At 42.9% G+C, this 21,433-nt stretch overlaps 1 protein-coding gene and 1 long non-coding RNA gene across 12 annotated transcripts in view; one reads left to right on the forward strand and one right to left on the reverse strand.

Annotated features, from left to right (window-relative positions):
- Nucleotides 1-20,435, forward strand: part of LOC141573762 (uncharacterized) — a 527,901-nt gene extending 507,466 nt beyond the window's left edge. The window contains exon 5 of the long non-coding RNA XR_012499880.1: nt 1,065-20,435. This is a non-coding gene — a long non-coding RNA (uncharacterized LOC141573762). The remainder of the gene's footprint in view (nt 1-1,064) is intronic.
- GRM7 (glutamate metabotropic receptor 7) overlaps nt 1-21,433 on the reverse strand; it is a 769,912-nt gene that overhangs the window by 107,129 nt on the left and 641,350 nt on the right. The window lies entirely within an intron of this gene.

The following is a 21,433-nucleotide window of genomic DNA, read 5'->3' on the forward strand; positions in this document are numbered from 1 at the left end:
CATGACTGAAGGAAAGGCTAGGAGCTACGGAGGGCACTTCAAGGAAAAATTAAGCATGCATCAAGATAAATAACCTATACTTAAAATTTGCCTGTTGTGATAATGTAGCATAGTTTCATAATGAATCGGTGAGATGTACTGCAGAGTGAGTTAGCTCACACAAATTTGCAGGAAGTCTGGCTCTGGATCAGGATGGTGTTACACAGAGGACTGTGGGCCTTAGATCATCATGAACAACTCCCACCAAGGATTGAAGCAATTATCAACTGACGATGCTGCATGGAAAGGCAGCAGGGCCGTCTATAGCTTTCAGTTGAGAAATAAATAATGCGTTTCATGTTAAACCCCAGTGATGATACCATCTAGAAAAGTTAATTACAGATGCCACTTCATTAAAGACTCGGGCTGCTGTGACAGCCCTCTGCCTCAAAGTTCTTGATGGGTTAGAGTAAGTTCTGCTTGACTTCAGCCGAAGTCTTCTGTAGTCATTTCAGAGACTGAATGTATGTACATCTGCAGAGTTTACTTTGTAGGATTTCCAGATCCCATCTACTGCCACTTGTTGCTTTAAGGGTTACACATTCCTGGCTTCTTCCTTTCACTTTGCCTCCAGAAAACTATCTGTAGCTGTGCTGTCTTACATGGTAGCCATTACACAGATATGCTACTTTAATTTCAATAAAAATTAGTAACTCATATCCACCAGTCCCATTTCAAGTGCTTGGTGAGTATATGACTATAATATTGAGCAGTGCATGTATGGAACATTTCCATCACAGAATTCTTCTGGGCAATGAACACCTATAATGAATTCCAGCTAGCCATATTATAAGTATGTTATGCTCTTCAAGAGATCTGTTACAAACTAATGATGTTTGTGTACAGAATCTTCAAAATCTGGATAAGCTGCCACAGAGGAGATGGGGGAAGGGACTCTCTGCCCCTCTCGCTCCCCGTCTGCCTGGCCTGGGCCCTGTGTCAGTCTCTCAGTGCTGCCCTATTCATGAACTACTGAATGAACTCAATAAGATCTTTAAACTTGTTTGTTGAATTTTTACTTACAGGTTTGTGGCAGTAGATGAATCTGAAGGAGACTTCCAGTGGCCTTGAGGACACCGGGAAATACAGGTATTGGTACCCGTGATAAAAGAACTCTTTGAATTCTGTCTGTGTCAGCCTTTCTGAGGACCCTCTCAGATCTGAGCTCCTGACCTAGACTGACTGACAGTAGGCTGTAAGCGAGCACTAGCCTGTGTTAGCCCACAGTCCCCATGTGGTGGGGTCTGCTGGCTCAGTTCAGTGACATTGGGTGACTGTTGGTACACACCTAAGGCCTTCTCTTGCCCAATCCACAGTACCATTTCTTTGGTGTCCACAGATCCACTTTCTCAGTTACTAATGAGTTTAGAATAACAGATCTCTTGTTAATGCCAATCTTGGAAGCTACAGCTCCAAACCTTGTGGGCATGGATTGTGCCCTGAAAAACTTAGAATGCTTGCCACCTAGACTCCAGTGCTAGAGTAATTTGGTCACAGGATGAATTAAATTGACACTAAAATCACCCCTAACCTCGAAAAAATTTGCATGCCACAAGGTACACTTTAAAACACCATACGATCCTGAACCCCCCGGCATATCCTTCTTAGGTATATTAGTTGGGATCCAAGTGACCCAAGGCTTAGCTGAAGAGATGGTACCTTCAAGTTTCAGATACATGAGTGCACTGCCTTTGGGCCCAAGTGCTAACGTTATGTCTAAGAACTGTGGTCCTGGAAGCTGTAGACGTCTACAAAAAATGGCACATTCTTACTAAGACAACCTCGAATTTCAGTGGCCATTTTGCAGAACATCCCAATTAGACAGCATTCTTCCTGTACGAAGTGCACTTGAACGCAAGAACTCCCAAATCAAACAGAATAGGATACCCATCTGAATCGCCATGCAGAGGTCACCAGAAGGCCGATGAAAACAGAAATTACAGACACAAGAGGTACCTAAGACTGAGGTGACTCGTGCTAGTCCCCTCTGCCCTCCGTCTGCTCGTCTTCTACCTGGATTGCCTTTCCCCTCTGCACAGACAGGACTGTACCCCAAAGTCCTCCCAGTTAGTGGCTTTACAGGCACCCCCACATCTGCCCTTGGAGGGATTTCTAAAGTAAACTGTTACAAGATTATTGATTAATTTTAGTTTCCCTTTTAGCTATTTAAAAGTATAACTGTTAAGGTTCCAGGGGACCCATTCTCTACTTTAAACCCCATTCACTCTGGAGCCTGCAGCTGGGATCTGAGGAAAGCTGAGAGAATCCTCATCAGAGTCCACTTGCCCGAATCTCTGTATTACCTGCTTGAGAGGACGGTAACAATTCACATTGTCCCTTCCTTTTGAAATCCAGACCCCTCTCCCGGGGGATAGATACTGCCTTCTTGTCTGTCTCATTTTGTGTCCTGAGAACTTGGAAACTGAGGGTGGTTCTCCACTTGTGCTCTTACCCAACCCTAACTCACGGTCCTGCTCATGGTTTCTGGGTCGCAGCGGCGTTCTCCCTCTGTCCCTTGGTTATCCTTGGTTAGCTTTGAGAGCAGCTCTGGGCCTGGGGAGGGAGGGGTACCACTTGTGTCCATGGGGTGGTTCAGAACTGCCAGGAATACCTTTTGTCCCAACTGAAACCTCAGAACATGCTCAGATAAAAACTGTTTTAGCTTTCTCCCCTAAGCTAAAGAAAAATAGTCCAAAAACAAGCAGCTCTAAATCAAGATCATCGGAATCTTTTGATTTCTATCTATCTTAGTTAAGATCTTCTCCCTGATACGAAGACTGTAGTTGGATGGGTGGGCCAGCCTGTGATGTCACCCAGGTTGGAACCCAAGAGTTGGAGGAACAGAAGACCACGCTCCTTGTCGTCTACAGGGAGTATTTACTAGGACAGAAAGGCAGCTGCAGAAGAAATACACAGGGCCCTACCTTTCTACCACTGCCACCTACCAGCCAGCCCCGGGTCCTCCCCGTGCACTGCAAAGGGCTTGCAGATGGGGCGAAAGATCCGGACTTAGGAACTACGTCCTTCCTGGTGGAACCTGCATTCTTTCTCTAGGCCTTTTGAGATGTCAGTGCTCTACCTGATCTTCTCTAGGAATCATGATAATTCTGATCAGAAAGAAAAAATAACAACAGAAGGATTATTTGAAAACTAGGCCTATAAGAAAGTCTTTGATGAGTGAAAGGCTTAAAAATACCCGAGCAGGTAACGTTAGCGTACGCCATCTACCAGAAACACAATTTGTATCCAACCGCTCTTTTATAAACCAGTGAGTTTTACATTATTTTACATGCCTCAGGGCTAATATTATACAGTGAAATCTGTAAGATCTGTTTGCATCCGTCTGTATGTTACAGGCATGTGATCTTTTTCTACCCGCACATAGTATTGCCCGAATTCACTTCTAAAGAGCTCTATTGAATTGGCTTATAGACACACTGTCTTAATTAAGCTTTTATACTCTCAGAAATATAAAAACTAGCTCAAATGCTTTTCAGATTCATGTGATCTAAGATAATCTTCAAGAAACAAAAGCTACTTTGTCAGTTTAATTAAAACAAGGTGATTTACAATTATTAGCATTAAATATAGTCTACCTAGATTTCCTAAACATCAAACAAGCTCATTACTCTGTTACAGAATTTCTTTTTGCAAGAAAGATATGATGGTTAGCTGTTTAATGTCTCATGAAATTGTCATGAGTAATCTAAATGTAAATGTTCAGAACAAGTAAATTCAATGAAGATAAGAAAAAAATTTAAATAAGCTCTTGAACAATAATTGCTTTATAGTATGACAAAGTTTCTAATAATCTTTTTTAGTAACTTGAAACCTTACAGTTATACTGAAATAAGGTAAATAATGGCTGTTCATTAAATAGCTAGGTTATTTCCAAATAGGAAAATACTGAAACATTAATTACTGAACATAAATTGATCCATTTTTGGCTTGCTTTTACTGAGGAACTAAATGTGTATTTTGATCTACTAGTAAAAAACATATTTTATACCACACTGAATAATTTACTATGAAACATATATTTCTAGAAATTATAAATGTGCAAGTCCACAGAATGCCAGTCTACAATTGCTTGCTTGCTTAGTTTACACCAGGAATGGAGTCTAAAGGTTAAGAATTTCAATGACTTAGAAATAGTAAGTTGGGAAGAAAACTATTTATGAAACATTAATAAAGAAGACTGCTTGTTCCAGACTGGAAAAAAAGACTAAATGTGAATGAATACTAAATAGAAGGTTTGTAACAAAGGAATTTTACGTGTGATCAAGCTAGTTCTGATTGGGATGGATTTCTTTAAGCTAAAAAAATGAGTTTGATAGCAAAAGTACACTGGTACAAAAAAATGACAGAATGTTCTTGCTCTGCTTTGGGTATTTTGACAGAGATTGTGAAAGTTTCTTAATCTACCTGGACTAGAGAGATGTACTGTGCCTCATTTTGTCTTTATCAGGTCTTTGACTGCTTAAGAAAACGCAGCCGCCTTCTCAATATTAAGAGGCCAGTTTCCTTTATAACTACCTACCGAAGTGTCTTATTTGCCTTTACCATCTAGTACTGACATTTTGGTTAAGTCGATGATGAAGTATTCTCTCGTAGTGGTCTGTGATCCTATGGAATCAAATGTGCAAACTTTTAATGTTTTCCCAAAATCAGATTCTAACAAGGATCTATTTGACTTCAAATCAGCTTTGAGATTTCACGCACGTTCCCTGCAATCTCAAGAGATTTTATCTGTCATTTGGTCAGATGTTAAACTATTTGATAATCTTCTTACATATTAAAGAAACATAATAAGAAGTGATGCTACCCCTTCTTAGATGTGTATGGATGCATGCTATTAATATAAATGTTCTAAAATTGTATAAATTCCTAGGAATCTGATATGTCCTGCTATGATGTTACTATGTATTTCCAGTTACCTTAAAAAGTCTCTTGTGATTTTATTACTGTTTTACTCTGATGCTTTTGCAAAAGTGAGCTTCATGGAAGGGACTGTACCAAGCATTCTGGACTGCGGACACCCCTGCCAATGACAAGGTGAAGGCGGCTCTGCCAATGCTGCAGACCTCAAACTCGCACTGACTAGGACATCGAGGTAGACGGTTTCCTCCCAAGATGTCAGATCAAAACCATTTCTTTCCACTTCTTCCCTCTCTGATCATCGTTTTCCTACTTCTGACACTATGAAGGTCTGTATGATTTTTTGTCCTCCTTGCTCTGGCCTGGAAAGATAACGCCATTGGTCATGTATCTCAGCCCACTGCAAGGGGTGAGTGATATTCCACCTTTCCAATTACTGTTGGATGTGCCATGATTCTGGTAATCCTGTCATTCTGCCAATGCCTCAGTTTCTCAACATAAACAATTACTCTAGGAGTTGGACTATGGATTAACACAGAGACTATAAAACTCCTAGAGGAAAACATAGGCAGAACACGCTTTGACATAAATCACGGCAATCTTTTTTTCAAACCAGCTCCTAGAGTAATGGAAGTAAGAGTACAAGTAAACAAGATCTAATCTAATTAAACTTAAAAGCTTTTGCACAGCTAAGGATACCATCAACAAAAAAGACAACCTACAGACTGGCAGACAATATTTACAAAGGATGTGACTGACAAGGGACTAATTTCCAAAATACACAAACAGCTCATGCAGCTTAATATTAAAAAAATAAGCAACCCAGTGCAAAACTCCGAAGAAGACATCCAGATGGCCAACAAGCACATAAAAAGATGCTCGTCATCACTAACTGCATTTCTCTAACAAACCAAACTACAATGAGATACCACTTCACGCCAGTCAGAAGGGCTGTCATGAAAAAGCCCAAACACAACAAATGCTGGAGAGGGTGCAGAGCAAAGGGCGCCCTCCTATGCTGCTATGGGGAATGTAGCCAGTAGGGAGGTTCCTGAAGAAACTAAAAATAGACTTGCCATATGATCCAGCCACCACTCCTGGGCACATATCCAGAGGGAAATGTAATTCAGAAAGACACAGGCACTCCAGTGTTCACAGCAGCACTATTTACAAAAGCCAAGACACGGAAACAACCTAAATGTCCACCAACAGATAAAGTTGTGGTATAGTTATACAATGGAACACTACTCACCCATAAAAAATAACATAATGCCATTTGCAGCAACATGGATGGACCTGGCGATCGTCATTCTAAGTGAAGCCAGCAAGAGAAGGAAAAATACCATATGATATTGCTTATATGTGGACTCTAAAAAAAAGTCACAAATGAACTTATTTATAAAACAGAAACAGGCTCAGAAGCATAGAGAACAGACTTACGGTTACTAGGGGATAACAGGGATGGGAAGGGATAAATTGGGAATTCAAAATTTGCACCTCCTGCAGAGTGATGGAAATGTTAGCTATCTAGATTGCGATGGTGGTTTCCTGGGTGTATACATCTATCAAAATGTGTCAAATCCTACATCTGAAATATGTGTAGTTTGCTGTACAGGAATCAAACCATCATAAAGGTGTTAGAACACAAACTCAGCTCTGTTTTTTGTGGCTGGCTCCCTAACCCTGAGGGTCCACATCCGTGTCTCTGGTTAACAAACCTTGCATCTAGTCTCTGTACAAAGAAAGGGACGCAAGGAAAGGATAAGCAGACTAGAGCCACCCTTGTGGTCTACAGACCCTTACATTTTCCTGGTGTCATCTTTCTAGTCCTGAGCCACAGACCCAAATGAGAATTACCAGATGTCCATGATTCAAAATTCACTTCCTTTAGCAGATTGCTGCTAAGCTGGCTAGTACTCTTCCCCTAAGTGCAAAGGAGGCACTGGTCAGGAACGCTTCCTTACCTCTTGGAGATATTGCAGTAATTGCCCAAAAGAAAACCCCAACTCTCTGGGCAAAGTTGTCCTTGGGACAAGCTGGTAAGCTTCCTAACAAACAGACTGCTACAGGGAAAGTAACCTCGCAATGTAACCATTCTGCTTTTTGCTGAGTATATAGTATAACTTCCTTCTTCCCACTCCCTTCTGCCTAAAAGTCTTTCATTCTGTACAGCATCTCAGGGCTCCTTTCCATCTGTTACAGTGGATGCTTCCCGATTCTTAAATCATTGAATAAAACCAATAGGATCTTTAAAATTACGCCTGTTAAATTTTGCCTTTTTTTTTTTTAACACAGTTAATGTTACTGTGCTCAACAACAATAATTAAAATAATTATGCCTATAAATAACTACTGTTTGAGGAATTTGTTTCTGTCATTGGACTAAAGTTTTGCTTGGTTATTTCAATCTTCATTGGTACATGTTTATTAAGTTTCCTTTATAGATGAGAGTCTTCCCTATTGTCCCCGGTCCCCTGTTCATTCCCTTTGTACCCTACATAGGCACTTAGCACAAGTCCCACATGCGGAAGGACCTCACGTAACAGATGGAAGGTAATAATGCTGCCGGAACCCTCTACTCCACTCTATCCCTGCCAAGTACATTTTCAGCACCACAGGAAAACTGCTGCTCTTCAAGTAGTCCGCAAGGCCCTCCCTGATGTGACCTGGGGGGGTCCCTCGAGCCTCTCCACTCACCTGCTTTACCCATGAGTGGGTCAAGCTCTCTCCTCTGCAGGACCTGTACGCTGCTCTTTGCTCTTTCTGGAACACTCCTATATTCATCTTAAACATGACCTCCTTAAAGAGACTGTCCCTAACCAACGAACCTCAATTAAACCCCATGCTATTAATTTCTCTCTCAGCTAGTGCCACATTTGTTTCCACTGTGATCCTTTTTATAACTTAAAGATACATAAATATGCACTTGTTAGTTTTGTTATATTTTAGCCTGGTTGGACCAGGGACAATTTTGTCTCTACCCCCACCCGAGGGATATTTGGCATGTGGTGTCACAGCCAGGTCAACGGGGATGCTAATGGCAAACAGTGGGGAGAAGCCAGGGATGTGGCTTAATATCCTATAATGCACAGTGCAATTATCCATCCCCGCCACGCTGCCAATAAATTATCCAGCACAAAATGTCAACAGTGCCAAACCTGAGAAACCTGAGTCTGGCTCGATCACTACACTGAATGCTTCATGAAAGCCGTCCCTTCCCCCCGGCTCATTTATCTGGGCTCCCATAACCTAGAAAATACCCTATCAGATGAATGAGTGAGTAACGTAGAGAAGAAAAAGTAGGTGAAGCCTCTAACAGCAAAAGCTATCCAAACGCGGAGACCTGAGATTCCACCAGGAATCGCATTCCCATTCCGACGGTATGGCTCATCCAAATAAGCGCCCTCGCCTAGGAGTCTCTGGTTCTCCCCTTTGCAGGCTGTTTGTTTGTACCTGAAGCACCAAGCATTCCTCTGTTGGAATCTTTGGCACGTACAAAGCCACAGACTGTTAACTAACCCCGACTTCCCCAGAGATAAGGACTGCAGGGCCCAGACAGACAGCACGGTGGGCACCAGCAGGTAGGCTGCCCTCTAGTGGCCTGGTGCAGCAGTGCAGCCCTGCCTACACTGCAGTGTGTCACTGGAGGGGCCACTTCCGTTCCTGCTGTCTGGTCCCCACAGCTGAAAAGACTGATGGTCTCTGACCTAGTTGCCAGAATGTTTGGCAAGAAGTCGACTATGAAACAGACCATGGATCCAGAGGAGGCTAAAATGAGAGCTTCACAATTATTTCCCCTTTTATAACATCCCACGGCTGCAGTGATGAATGTATTTGGCATTTCTGGAGAAGTCACATCATCATTTTAAAAGAACAAATTCTCCCTTACCTACTGGACTGGGCACCTGGTGGCAACAAAGACGATGGGACAGAGATGGAAAATTACGTACCATACGTCAAACGTCCCTGAATACCGAGTAATACTGAATATGCAGCTACTCCCTGCAGGTCAGCACTTTTCACCGAGACCTGTACGTCTGTGAAATTCAGAAATGTGACAGGTGCTTCACTGTTCTTGATAAAGAATTATAGTTTTCTTTCTATAAAGAGATTACTTGGCTTTCCTGATAATGTCAGATGTTCTCACTGGAAACAGAGATCAGTTTACCAAAGTGGAGACAGGATGAGCCCAGCTTCTCATGCATCACAAGGGACAAGACTCATCTGCCTTCCCAGTTCCACACAACTTCTCAAAGTCGTCAGCAAAATGAGAGCGAATCCATGTTTTGATAGAAGCCATGCCTTTCCCCTCATTGCCCTTCCTCCAACCAGGGGGACGTGTGTCTGGCAATATTGTTAGTGTGGTGGGTATATTCAGCAAAGGTGGAGGTCATCACTGAAACATGACTGGACACTCAACAGTCTTTAGTAAATCGGTAGAACAGTGGCCAGCTGCTGAAAACACTGGGGCAGCTCAGTGTGATTCTGCTGTCACACTTCCTGTGTCTGATCAAACATCTCAGGGAAGATTCTTTAGCTTAACAGGACACGTGAAGAATTCCTCCACCCGGTAATCTGTGTTCCTAAGGGGGTTTGCTTTCCTGAGTCTTCCCCCACCCTCAAGTCATTTAACCGTGAACTTGGAAATCACCCTTGTCATCTGAAATCTGGAGGCCAAAAATATGCGTAGTATCAAGCTTACGTCTGACTGCACACCTCAGGCTAAATTTTTGGTGTCAGATTATACTAACAATATAATCTACTTTAAATACCACTTCATTTTTAACTCTGAAGAGAGTCTGATGATTAATTCAAATTAAACTATTCCAAAGCCAAAGTAGTATGTGTTATAAAACACGAAAGTGAGCTGGCTGAAATTTTTAATTTTCCCTGCTTATTAGCTATCTGCTCTGGGAATAAACTGAAGGTGCTAATTTCCTGGGTTTCAAGTCTATTTTAAAATGCACTAGGCTGAGAGAGAGGGGAAACATGGAATGCAGAATTATTTTCTCATCTTTGAGACAGAATCAAGAAGCTTAGCTATGTTTTCAGACCTGTGCTGGCTTCTGAGAGATTATTTTAGAGTTTCGATGGCAAGCCGGGTTACCTGGCCCACACGATGCCTGGAGTAAGACAGTGCTCAAGGCTCTGCATCCTCAGCTTGTTGTGGACTGAACTGCGTTCCTTCCAAACTCTCGAGTTGAAGCCCTAACCCTTGCTGCGACTGTATTTGGAGGTAGGGTCTTTTAGGGGGTAATTAAAGATAAATGAAGTCATAAAGATGGGCCCTCATCAGATAGGACTGTGTCCTTTTAAGGAAAGGAAGAGACGGCAGACAGCTCTCCCCACGTGCAAACAGAGGAAAGGCCACATGAAGACAAGGCAAGAGGGGGGATCTGACCAGAAACTATCCCTGCTCCCTCTCAGAACCCCAGCTTCCAGAACTGTGAGCAAGTAAGTGTCTCCTGTTTAAGCCACCCTCATGGCATCTTGTTATGGCAGCCCAAGCGTATCCACAACTCTACCTGATTCTCTGTTTTGGTCATAGAAGTCCCGCCTATTACAGTAAAATCTCACTTGCAAGGAGATGAGTTTCTCAGGCAATTTCAGCTCCATGAGTAAATCTGCTATTAAACGATGGAAACAGCTGTCCCAAAGCCCACAGGTTGGAAGCTGTGATAGTCAAGTCACTTTCTTAACAGAGCCTTTATAAATAATACCATCTATTACCTTCCTATCATCATCCTTCTCCTAGATGATTGCAAGTTTGAGGTGTAGGGTAGCTGCAGATGTGGACTATTTGTCCTCATGCCTACTCTGAACAGGACAGCAGTTAAAGGTAAACACACAAAGAACCACCACTACTCATAATCTAAGGAGTCAACGGTGACACACGACTAAGTAGTCACTGTGTGGCCTGAATAATGCCTCTGCGTGTTCTGAGAGGTCAGCATGCTTGGATTCAGATCCCAGCAAGGTGGCTGGGGCTGGATCCAGTTCTAGGAGCACACTAGGACTGATATCACTTATGATCCTTCTACTGCCCAGAAGTTCCTCAAGCAACTCTCACACACTGTGATGAATCCCAAATTCCTCCTCCAGGAAGGCCTCTCTGATTTCCCAAACCTAACATTATTAATTATTGACTGGGAAGTTCTCTTAGAGATTTCTAGTCCAAATTGCCTTTTTTTACAGTTGAAATTAAGCTGAGTGAGGTTTTCAGCATACCACCTATTCCTAGTCTCACACTTTCTTTACCTCAATGCATTAAAATATTTACAGCCAATTAGCCTTTAATAAGTAACTGGAGGAGGAAGAGGACCAGTTTGTAATGAGTGCCAAGTGCCAAGCACTGAGGACATGGAGATGAAGGATAAATGGTTGTCGTTCTTTGTAAAGTCATGGGTTGGGCAAGTTGTGAAATATACCGAGGCTATCAGAGCGAGGATTTCACCTGAAGATGCTGCCAGAGCCCCTGGGCTAGCACACAGTAGGCCCTCAGGAAAATGTTTTGGATAAACTAGCTATTGTCTATAATATAATGTGAGTATACACCACCTATTTCAAGAGGAAGTAACAATGGCATTAAGTATCTTGTTATTTTAAGGAAAACTGCCCCAGGTTTTATACACATCTTGCGAGCTGTGCTTTGGCATTCTAAAGTAAAATGGTAGATATGTCTTGTCTGTGAGAAAGAAATGAATTTGGAGAGGTCAGAGGGCTGAGTGTTATGGTCTGACTTGTGTCCCCCAAAATTCACATGTTGAAGCCACAAACCAAGGTACATCCGGATGTAACTGCATTTGGAGAGAAGGTCATCAACTAATTAAGTCACAATGAGGTCATCTGGGTGAGCCCTCATCTGATATGATCAATATTCTTATAAGAGGAAATTTGGGTGCACACGTGCATGAACAGAAGGAAGACCATGGGGAAGATACAGGGGGCAGGTGGCCATTTCTCGGAAAGCCAAGGACGGACAGACACATCAGAAGAAGCCAGCCCGACACCTTCCTCTCCGACGTCCAACGTCCAGAACTGTGAGGGAACATACTTCTGTTTAAAAGCCACTTAGCCTGTGGTCCTTTGTTAAGCAGCCCAGCAAACTTATACAATGGGGAGCATATAACTTGAGACACAAGTGGAAATGTTTCCAGCAACTTCAGCAACCAGCTTTCGCCTCTGACTAGCTGAGGTTTTGCGCTTTTAACACCACGTGAGTATCTGTCATGCTGACCTTCCTGTGCCTCCAAAGGAAAATGTCTTACTGTCTTTATGAATACGAGACGCTACTCTTGCAACAGAGAATAATTATTTCCTCAGCTATGTAACTTCAATAAGCTAACAAGAACACCTGAAACAGGACACGATCTCTGTTCTACAGCCACGGAAAGCCAGAGTTAATTTGTACTCCAGGTGACATTTCTGAGATGAATTTGCCACCCAAGGTGCATACTTGATTTCAAACACACTTTGATCGATATGAGAAAAATTTTTAAATGACCGGGTTTCTTCTTGGTTTTGTATTTATTAACTCTGATAAAAATAACATTTAGTGTGCTTTATAGCTTTTCCAATCTCTCTTTGCATTTTATTTGATTTCAGCCACAATACTCTGACTTGGAAGGATGGATTTCCAATTTATAGACAAGAAAGCTGAGGCTCTAAAACTTACTCAAAACTGCACAGCCTGATAATTGTTGAGGTGGGACAGTCCAACGATACCTCTTCCTTACTCAACCACTGAACCTTTTACACCAGCCAAAGGCAGGCCACATAGTTATCATTTCAGTTTCTAGAAAGTGAAAAATATAAGGTGACATTTAGGCTCTTAGACCTGGGCTACTGTAAGACAGGAGTGATGTGGGATCCTGACATGGTAAAGAATCTGATTCTCTTTATGGATTGAAGTGAACCCCCAAGTTCCCCAATACATGAAGTCTTCATCCCCCAGTGCCTCACAATGGACCTTGTTTAGAAACAGGGTCATTGCAGATGGAATGCGTTAACATGACGTCAGACTGGAGCAGGGCGGGCCTCTAACTCAGTAGATCTAAGTTCCCTTATAAAACGGGGACCTTACAATAGGTCCCTTGTATGTGGGCACAGGCACACGTACAAGAGGGCATGCCAACATGAAGGCAGAGGTGAGGTGTTTCTTCCAAAAGGGACATGAGCGATGGCCAGCAGACCACCAGAAGCTGGCGGAGAGGCAAGGAGCAGAACGTCCCTCACAGCCCTCAGAAGGAACCAACCCCGCCAACCCAGTGGACCTCCAGCCACCAGAGCTGTGAGACAACACATTTCTGTTGTTTAAGCCATCTAGTCCGTGGTCCTTTGTTACAGGACCCTAGGAAACATACAGTCCTGTTACTAAGGTTGCCCAGATGATGATTTTAGAGGTGACAGAGGATCTGCCTTCTGGACATTTCTTCCTAGAGGATCCAGTTTATCCAGTGACCTCATAGAACTGCTGTTTCCTACCAGAGAGGATGCCTAGTGTCTACCAAGTGAGCCACCCTGTCAAGAACTGCAGGCTGACCACGGCTGATGCTGGAGGAGCCTCAGAGGAGAAGCCAGCCCTTTTACGGGCCCCCTTCACCTCTTGCGATACGGACTCTGGACCGAATACTGTCCTAAAATAGCTCCCCTTCTCCCGTGAAAGTATCTCCATGATGACTGACCACATGGCCCGTCTTCTTGGACAGCCCTTCCCTCGGCTGTAATGACAACGTCCAGCCCTCACGCCTGCTCCCTTCTTGAGCCACTTCCTTTCCTCCTCACCCTGGCCGTTGCTTGCCTCTTTTCTCCTCTCTCCATCTGCTGATACCGTCAGTGAAATGCCTTGACACAAATACCCTACCCCCTAGCTAGCCTGGGCCTCTCATCAGCAGTCCCGGCCCGTTGTCCATGGCCCATTTCCACTTGGATGGCCAATCACTGCTTCAGTGCGAACCTACAGCGGCAGCCTGTACAAAGACAGAGCAGAAGCAGACCGTGGGCGCCTCCCGGCTCCTATTTCCTTACCTCATGACTTGTGCAGCCCTTAGCAAACCATGTCTCAGCCCCAGGTGTCCCATCTACAACAGGCACGTGATGTGTGGGCTCGCTCAGCCAAAAAAATTCATTGACTTAACAACAACAACAAAAAATCTAAGCCCTGCACCTGTTGCCTTGCTTTTTGCTAGCATTTCATCTTTTTCTTTTTTCTCTTACTCTCCAGACTTTGAACTTGGGGCTCTTCTCATTCCTATTTTCTCCAGCAGATCTTGTTATTTCTTTGAAAGATCCCTTGCATGCGTTAGACTCAACGTTCCAAAGGCAACCCCTCAGAGCTGACTCTCATCACAATATGGTGGCTACTAGAAGCTCCCGAAGACTGCTCCTGCCCTGGAAATGTTCCCGTGGCCCACTGCACATATGCACTGATCTGTATGAACAGGGCTTCCTAAAGCTTTGCTTTCCTTTCCTGCTCAAATCTCCCAAGGTGGCCATCTCTAGGGCCATCCATGTTGCTGTAAATGGCCCCTTGGAAGCTCCACCTGGTCCTTGTTCTCCTCCATTTTGCATCCTTCCTTCCTTCTCAGTTCCTGGAGGCTTCAAGTTTCAGCATCAAACGCCATGAGCTCACTCCTAGGGACACTGTTTTGCCAGCTCCCACAGCCCCACCCCCCCCAATGGTTCTACTGCTCTTACTGAGCCCTGGCTAAGTTTTCGTTCAGATTTCAGCTCCACCCTGCTTGAGACTCAGTCAGTGCCACCCTGTTCTATGACTCAGAGCACCGCATTCCTCTCCACAGCGCTTATCATTGCTGCAATTTTCCACTTATCTGTGGGATGACACAGACTGGCTGCTTGTCCCACCAGACTGCAGTTCTTGACAACAGGGTCATGTCCACTTCACTCGAGGCTGTACCTTCCACTCGCGGTGTGCACTCAACTAATATTCGGGGCAAGTATGAACTTGGAGCAGAGGGGTTCAAAGCTAAGATGCTCTGCTGCATTTTGAAGGAAAGGGCAACATGGCGCAGTAGGACATGATGGGCAGGGGCGCTTCATGCTTCGCTTTTGCTCATCTTTCTACCCCACGTGCTGACCACAGAACAGGTGCTTAATGGATATGCCCATCGAATGACTGAACAAACTTTACCTTAATGTCTGTTCCTGAGCTACTGGTGATGCTCTGCTCTATAGTCTTCAGGACCAGGACGACCCTGGCTTGTGACCTGGGGTAAATCATTTTACCTCTTCAAGCCTCAGTTTTCTTGTCTGAAAAATGGAGCTCAGTACACTTTCTTTCCAGAACTGCAGAGACTGAGAGACCGAGACATACATTTACAAATTCTGCTCTAGCGTCTCCCCCAGATTCATCCGCAGAATCTAGCATCCCCCTCCTCCTTGATCTCAGTCCCAACCAGCGTGCTCTTGCTTCTCTTGGTGAAAAGCCCCCCAGGCTTCCCAGGATGCCACCGCCTAGCGGGGCTGCCACGGTTCCGCCTGGGCCAGCTCTTTCCATTATAAACTCCTATTTTCAGGAGCTCAGTGTGTTACTGGAGACTCTGTGGTTTCATCATGTTCTGTAATTGCTGTGAGCTACCACCTCCCTCCACGTGAATGAAATTTCACAGGTTTCCCCAGTTTGAACAGTACCAGAAAATATGTTTCATTGATCAGAGCTGTTGTCTTTCCTTTGAGAAAGCATTTTAAAAATAAATTGTAAAAAGAGTCCTGTAACAGGATATGGGTAAGAAAGACCTGTTTCCACTATTCAAGCACATGGTCTCCCTCCCACCACCCGCTGACGGGACTAACGCAGTACACAGTACACATTTTACAGGTGCATTCCAGGGGATGCAAATTTCATCCATAATTCTTCTGGCAGAGTCCACATTTGTGTTTAATTAGCCAAATGACTTGAGCCATCCAATCCTTGTTGCTACTAATGTATCACAATTAGAGCAAATGGTCGCCATGGAAACCACTGGTTCCATCATAATTTCCTAAGACAAGGATGGCTTTACTTTTGAGCTCATGCAATTCGTGACTCCCCACAGCATAAGTTTATGGTTATTGCTAAGTGGGGATTTGGTCATTTTGGAGTGGAATGTGAAGCTCCTCATCTTAAACAAATGTCATTAAAAGGAGTCTGTCATTTCACTCAACTTTGCCAAGTTCCGATCATTCCCAGATCCCCCATATTTACGTTCAATTAGACAGATACTAAAGTCTGTAGAAACAGATATGAATTCCCCATGGGGGTGGGGAAATGGCTCTTTTTCTATGGTATAACAAGGAAGAGCTAAACGTCTGTGTTGGGCAAACACTGTGACAACCTTAAAATTAATTCTTCACCTGCTTCTCTAGGATGGGTGGTTCTCCCGACTCCCTTGAGGCAAGAATACTTATTTTGGTACTTTTACCATCAGGGTCTGCTCCACCAGTGGAAAGAAAACAGAGGTACACTGTTGACATTCTGGACAAGGCTGCCATCACATAACAGGCAAGGAGATGGAATCTGTTGTTCCCAAATAGGAGTTACTAAGTCGTAGTTTACCATTTGGGTCGTTTTAAAGCAATTTCCGTACTCAATAACCAGATATAAAAATGAAGAAAAAAGTAACATGCTGCATGTCTCCACCAGCATGTAAAAGTCATTTCAGAGACAAAGCCACAGATGCACACGGATGTGTGCCACGTGTGCAATACTGGGGCTGGACCCAAGTGCCAGCTCCCTGCCTGCTGTGCTGGAAATATAAGCAGAGAGCCCTGACCCGCTCGCTTCCTGCAGCTCTCTTTCTGAACATGAAGTATGCTGTAAGTTAGAATAGTTCATTGAGACAGTCCCGTAACATTTAATCCATCTAAAATCCTGAAACATAACCCTCTTTCCCCAAAGAGGTGTTGGATGTACTTGAGCAGCTAGAGTTGCCAGATAAAACAGAGGGCACCTAGTTCAGTTTAAATTCTGGATAAACAGCAGATGCATTTTTAGAAGAAGGATGTCCCAAAGAGTGCATATTTTCTACTAAAAATGATTCCTAGTTTATTTAGTACTCAATTTCATTAAGCACTCTGTATTTTCCTTTGCTAATAAGTCTGGCAACTCTAGAAGCAAAATTTGGGTAGAGATCATTTTGTTTTCCAGTCTCCAAACACTATGAAGGTTGTTAAAGATCTCCCTCTTTTTTCACTTCTTCATAACAGCGGTGAACACGCAGCTCTCCGCAAGTAACAGGAGTGGGCTGCGGGACCGGGGAGGGGCAAGGCTAAGGAGTGGCGGGATCTTGGTGGTCTGCATGCAGGTGGCCGCCGTTTCTAAAACAAGGCAAATGCAGAAGTTTAAGGAAATGGCACTGGACTGCTGAAACATTTTGGCAACAGCTGTCTCACTCACGGTAGACGACCAAGGTCAGAGCTGATGAACGCTGGGATACGTGAACTTAGAATGTATGACACAAGATAATATGAGACTGTTTATAAAACACCGGGCTTTGCTAAGCATGAGTCTAGGACTCCAGGCCATTTGTCCCAAGAGAGAACTTTCCGATACAAAGTCACATTCTTTAAATCTACCTTGAGTAAGCCGTCCACACACCGAATCCTGCCAGAAGTAGGCACACATCCCGTGGAGAGGTTGTGCCCTTAAACATCAATTCCTGGATAACCTCCACGTTTTACTGCTTTTGCTCAGAAGACATACAGCCAACACAGCAGTTGACAATGATTCTTGTGGGACAGGTCCCTTTACGGTGGCTTCTGAAGTCACCTCTCAAGCTTTTACTTTTTCAAAACTGAGCTCACTTAATCCACTACATCATACCGGTTATTACCGCGGCCCTTGCTTTTGGTCTTCGCTCAATCTCCTGAAACCAGGCAGCTCTTTCTACACAAAGGCCAGCACTTCCTGAAATCCATCCATTTCTCCCTTCCTTGTAAGCACCCACAGGCAGACTCCGAGCCATTCCATCACACAGTCCGATTCATGCTTTTACTGACACCTGACATTTGAGTAATATCCCAATTCCTCAGTTTCATCAGTTAGGGCCAATTTAGCCTTCACATTAGGTTGAAACACTTAAATTGTTAGCAGGAGCTGTGTCACACCCCTGGAGAGGAGAAACGTGTCTTCAAATTACATTTAATTACCTTCATTAAGGACGACAGCACTCCGTGACTTGTATTTGCAAAGCAGGCAGACTGAAATAAGCCTAGTGCAACTCGTTTCTCGAACATTCTGCCTGGGCTGTGTCTGTCCTTGTCCTCTCTGGCATTACGGTCAAAGGAAAAATCACCAACCCACTCTCCAGTCTAAGGTATGACCCTTTTGTGAAAATGAATCCTCTGGACCGCCAATGGTAAAACATTTATAAAGCAACATTCAACAGAGATTTGCATTCCCCAAAGGACTGTAAGTGGGCATTTTCTGCTTGCCGATTGGTGCCCGTGGTCAAGAAGAATGGACCTCCAATGGCTTTTTGGCATTATTATCAGGAAGTGGCTGTGGACAGGTCCAGCCCATTGTAACTGGCACCCTTCACGGTATGTTCTCCTGAAAGACTGAGTGGATTGAGCACTTGACTGGCAGCTCCTGGGAAAGAGATGAGGCTTTGTGTTGGCTAGTCATGCAGGGGACTCTGGGTTACAGCCAAAATAGGCTTCTTAAAATAATATTCATCCAGACCCAATTCAACAGAGTCTACCATTACTCTATTTACAATATTTAACTGGGTTCTTTAAAGTCACTGTTGGCAACTGATAATAATAACTTGCAGCTACAGTAACCAAAAATAATGAAAAAAAAAAAACAAAAAAAAAACCCTTGCTTCCTTCTCCTACTTTTTCTCTGACCACTCTGAAAGTGGTCACATTTCCTAAATATCCTTCTGCTGTTTAAGCACACAGCCTTTGATTGCTTTAGCTATTTTTGGCTAACTAGTCTCAGTACTGTCTTTCAACTAAAACTTAAATAGGACTTAATGACCACTACGCAAGTTCCAAAGGCAAAGATGCTTTCTAAACGTTAACTCGTTCAGTGATCACGCCACCCTACTGGGGAGATACTATTATTTCTCCATTTTACAATGAAGAAACTGAGGCCTGGAAAGTTAAGTGAATTACTCTAAATTATCCCCAGCTCCTTCATGTAAGGATAGGTCTGGATTCCTGACTCTAAATAAAATGAAAGAATGAAAGTAATAAATACGTCAGCCAACAGTTACTGCACATCTGCTGGGTGCCTGCCACTGGGATCAGCATTATCCTTTCTTCCCTGCAATGATTCTGTGCTACAGGTGTTCCCACCCCTCCCCCGCCACTTTGCATACAAGGACACCAAGGCACAAGGTGGGTTAAACGATTTGCCCAGGGGCTAACGCTGCACCCAGGTGCAACAGTGCATGACCAGTACCCTTAACGGCAACCCTGGGGCTCTGAGGTGTTTAACACTGAATTGAAATGGTCCTGATTTACTTAAAAACAAATCCTTATTCTTTAATAAAGGATCAATATGTGGAATTGCTTGTCTTTTCTATTTCATTTTTTCCTCACTTGCAAGATCTCTTTATATATACATAAATATTTTTTGTTTCTTTTCTGTATTAACAATACTTTTGTCTATTCTGTCAACCTTTTGCTTTATGGTTTCTGGATTATTATTTTCTTAGAAAGTTCTTCCCATTCAAATATTTTTCAAATTTATATTTATAGATTTTTTTCTTTATAATTTTATCTCATTTATCTACAGTTTTCTTTTTGTGCAAGATGTGGAGAATAAGTTGAAATATTTTTTCCTTCCATAGTGGATAATCCAGCTTGTCCCACATTATGCACTGAGCAGAACATCTTAACTTCATGATTTGCAATGGCATTTTTATTATAAATCGAATTTTCCCATAAACATGAGTCTGCTTCTGTACTCACTATTACGATCTTATGAGCTATTCATCAACCTTACAAGAATACCTCATTTTACTTATTTTTACTTTGATACATATCCTGCCATGTGATATGCTAAGGCACTAAAACTACTTTATTCATTTTTTTCTTTCAGAATACCTTTAGAATCATTTTACCTAATTCCATGACAATTATCAGAATTACTCTGAATGTAGACATTCATTTGGAACTGAATTATCAGTGCTTTTTCCCCTCCAAAAGCCTTTCTCTCAATTCATTGGCATCTTTTAGTTTTTCTTCCTGAAGTCATTAATCATGGCAGTGAAACTGAATAGAACTATTGTCTAAGGCAGCATTTCTAAGTTAATCAATGCTTTTAATGAGTCATTTCAGGGCTTTCCATCGTTATAATGAAATAATTTTGAGGTCCTCATACGGCTTACCTACTCTGTAAGAAGTTTATTCTTAAATACATGGGAGAAACCAAATATACAGTTTATAAGAAAAGAAAAAACGTTTGGAAAGATGCATGACCCAGTGGCTACTGAGCGTGAGACTGTTGAGTCAGGAGAGTTCTGTGTGCCTGGAGTCATGACGCGTGTCTGCAGAGGGTGGGAAAATGAGCTGGGCCCTGACACTTTTGGAAAGTGCCGAGCAGCGTGTGCAGTCATCGGAGTATGAACTTCACCGCATGCAGCGTGAATTCTGGGTTAGCATCCTGAGATTTAACGTTTTAAGGAAAGCAGTCTACATGACGTGTAACAAGCACACAAAACACAGATTTATGTACTTGAAAATGTTTTAAGCTGTAAAGAAAGCTTTGGGGGGGAGGGGGAGAGGTCTTCGGTGTGGAAAGAGCTGTATGCTTTTCCTTCCTGAAGCTTAAAAATGTGTGCAAAATGTTGCCAGTGGTAAAGTCTATGAGCATAAGAAATTACATTTTCTACATAGAAAGTACACATCTTTTACTTGATCTGTAGGTAAAATAATATTTAAATAGAGCATCAAAAACCACATCGCAGGGTATTTCTGCTAATAGTGTGCAATGTACTTCAGAATCAACCCTTCAACTGAGTACATCTTGAAAAATGGAACAAAATTAAAAAATATCTCCATCTATCTGTCATCTATCTAGCTACAACTTACTTATCCCCTATCTATATCTGTCAATTCATGGATATACCTAATATCTATCTTATCTAGTTGGCTTCAAGCCATGAAGAAGGCAGAGAAGAATCCCAGGATAATTCTAACCAAGAAAAAAGAAATCAGTGAAATAATCCTGATATTTGGGGCAGCCTTTTTTTCCCCACCTTTTTTTTTTTTTCTTCTACCCAAGAGCCAGCTGCTTATTCTGGAAAAACCTCCTATACATCCACACTGTAGTTTGAGGCCTCTTAGGGTCATAAGCTAGAAATAAGGACCACCCAGAAGTACACCAGCTCTCACAGGGAACCAGCGTATCCGTACTTAAAAGCAAGAGTCAGCCTTCTCTGGGCAAAATATTAGTACCTGTTACTTCCAACTATGTGTATGATTTCTCCCTTCCAGTGGTCAGCAGGCATTAATATTGGTATTCAAGGTAACAGGATTGAAAAAAAGATGGTAACAAATTCAGAATT

This window comes from Camelus bactrianus, chromosome 17, assembly GCF_048773025.1.
Source record: "Camelus bactrianus isolate YW-2024 breed Bactrian camel chromosome 17, ASM4877302v1, whole genome shotgun sequence".
NCBI classification, from domain to species: domain Eukaryota; kingdom Metazoa; phylum Chordata; class Mammalia; order Artiodactyla; family Camelidae; genus Camelus; species Camelus bactrianus.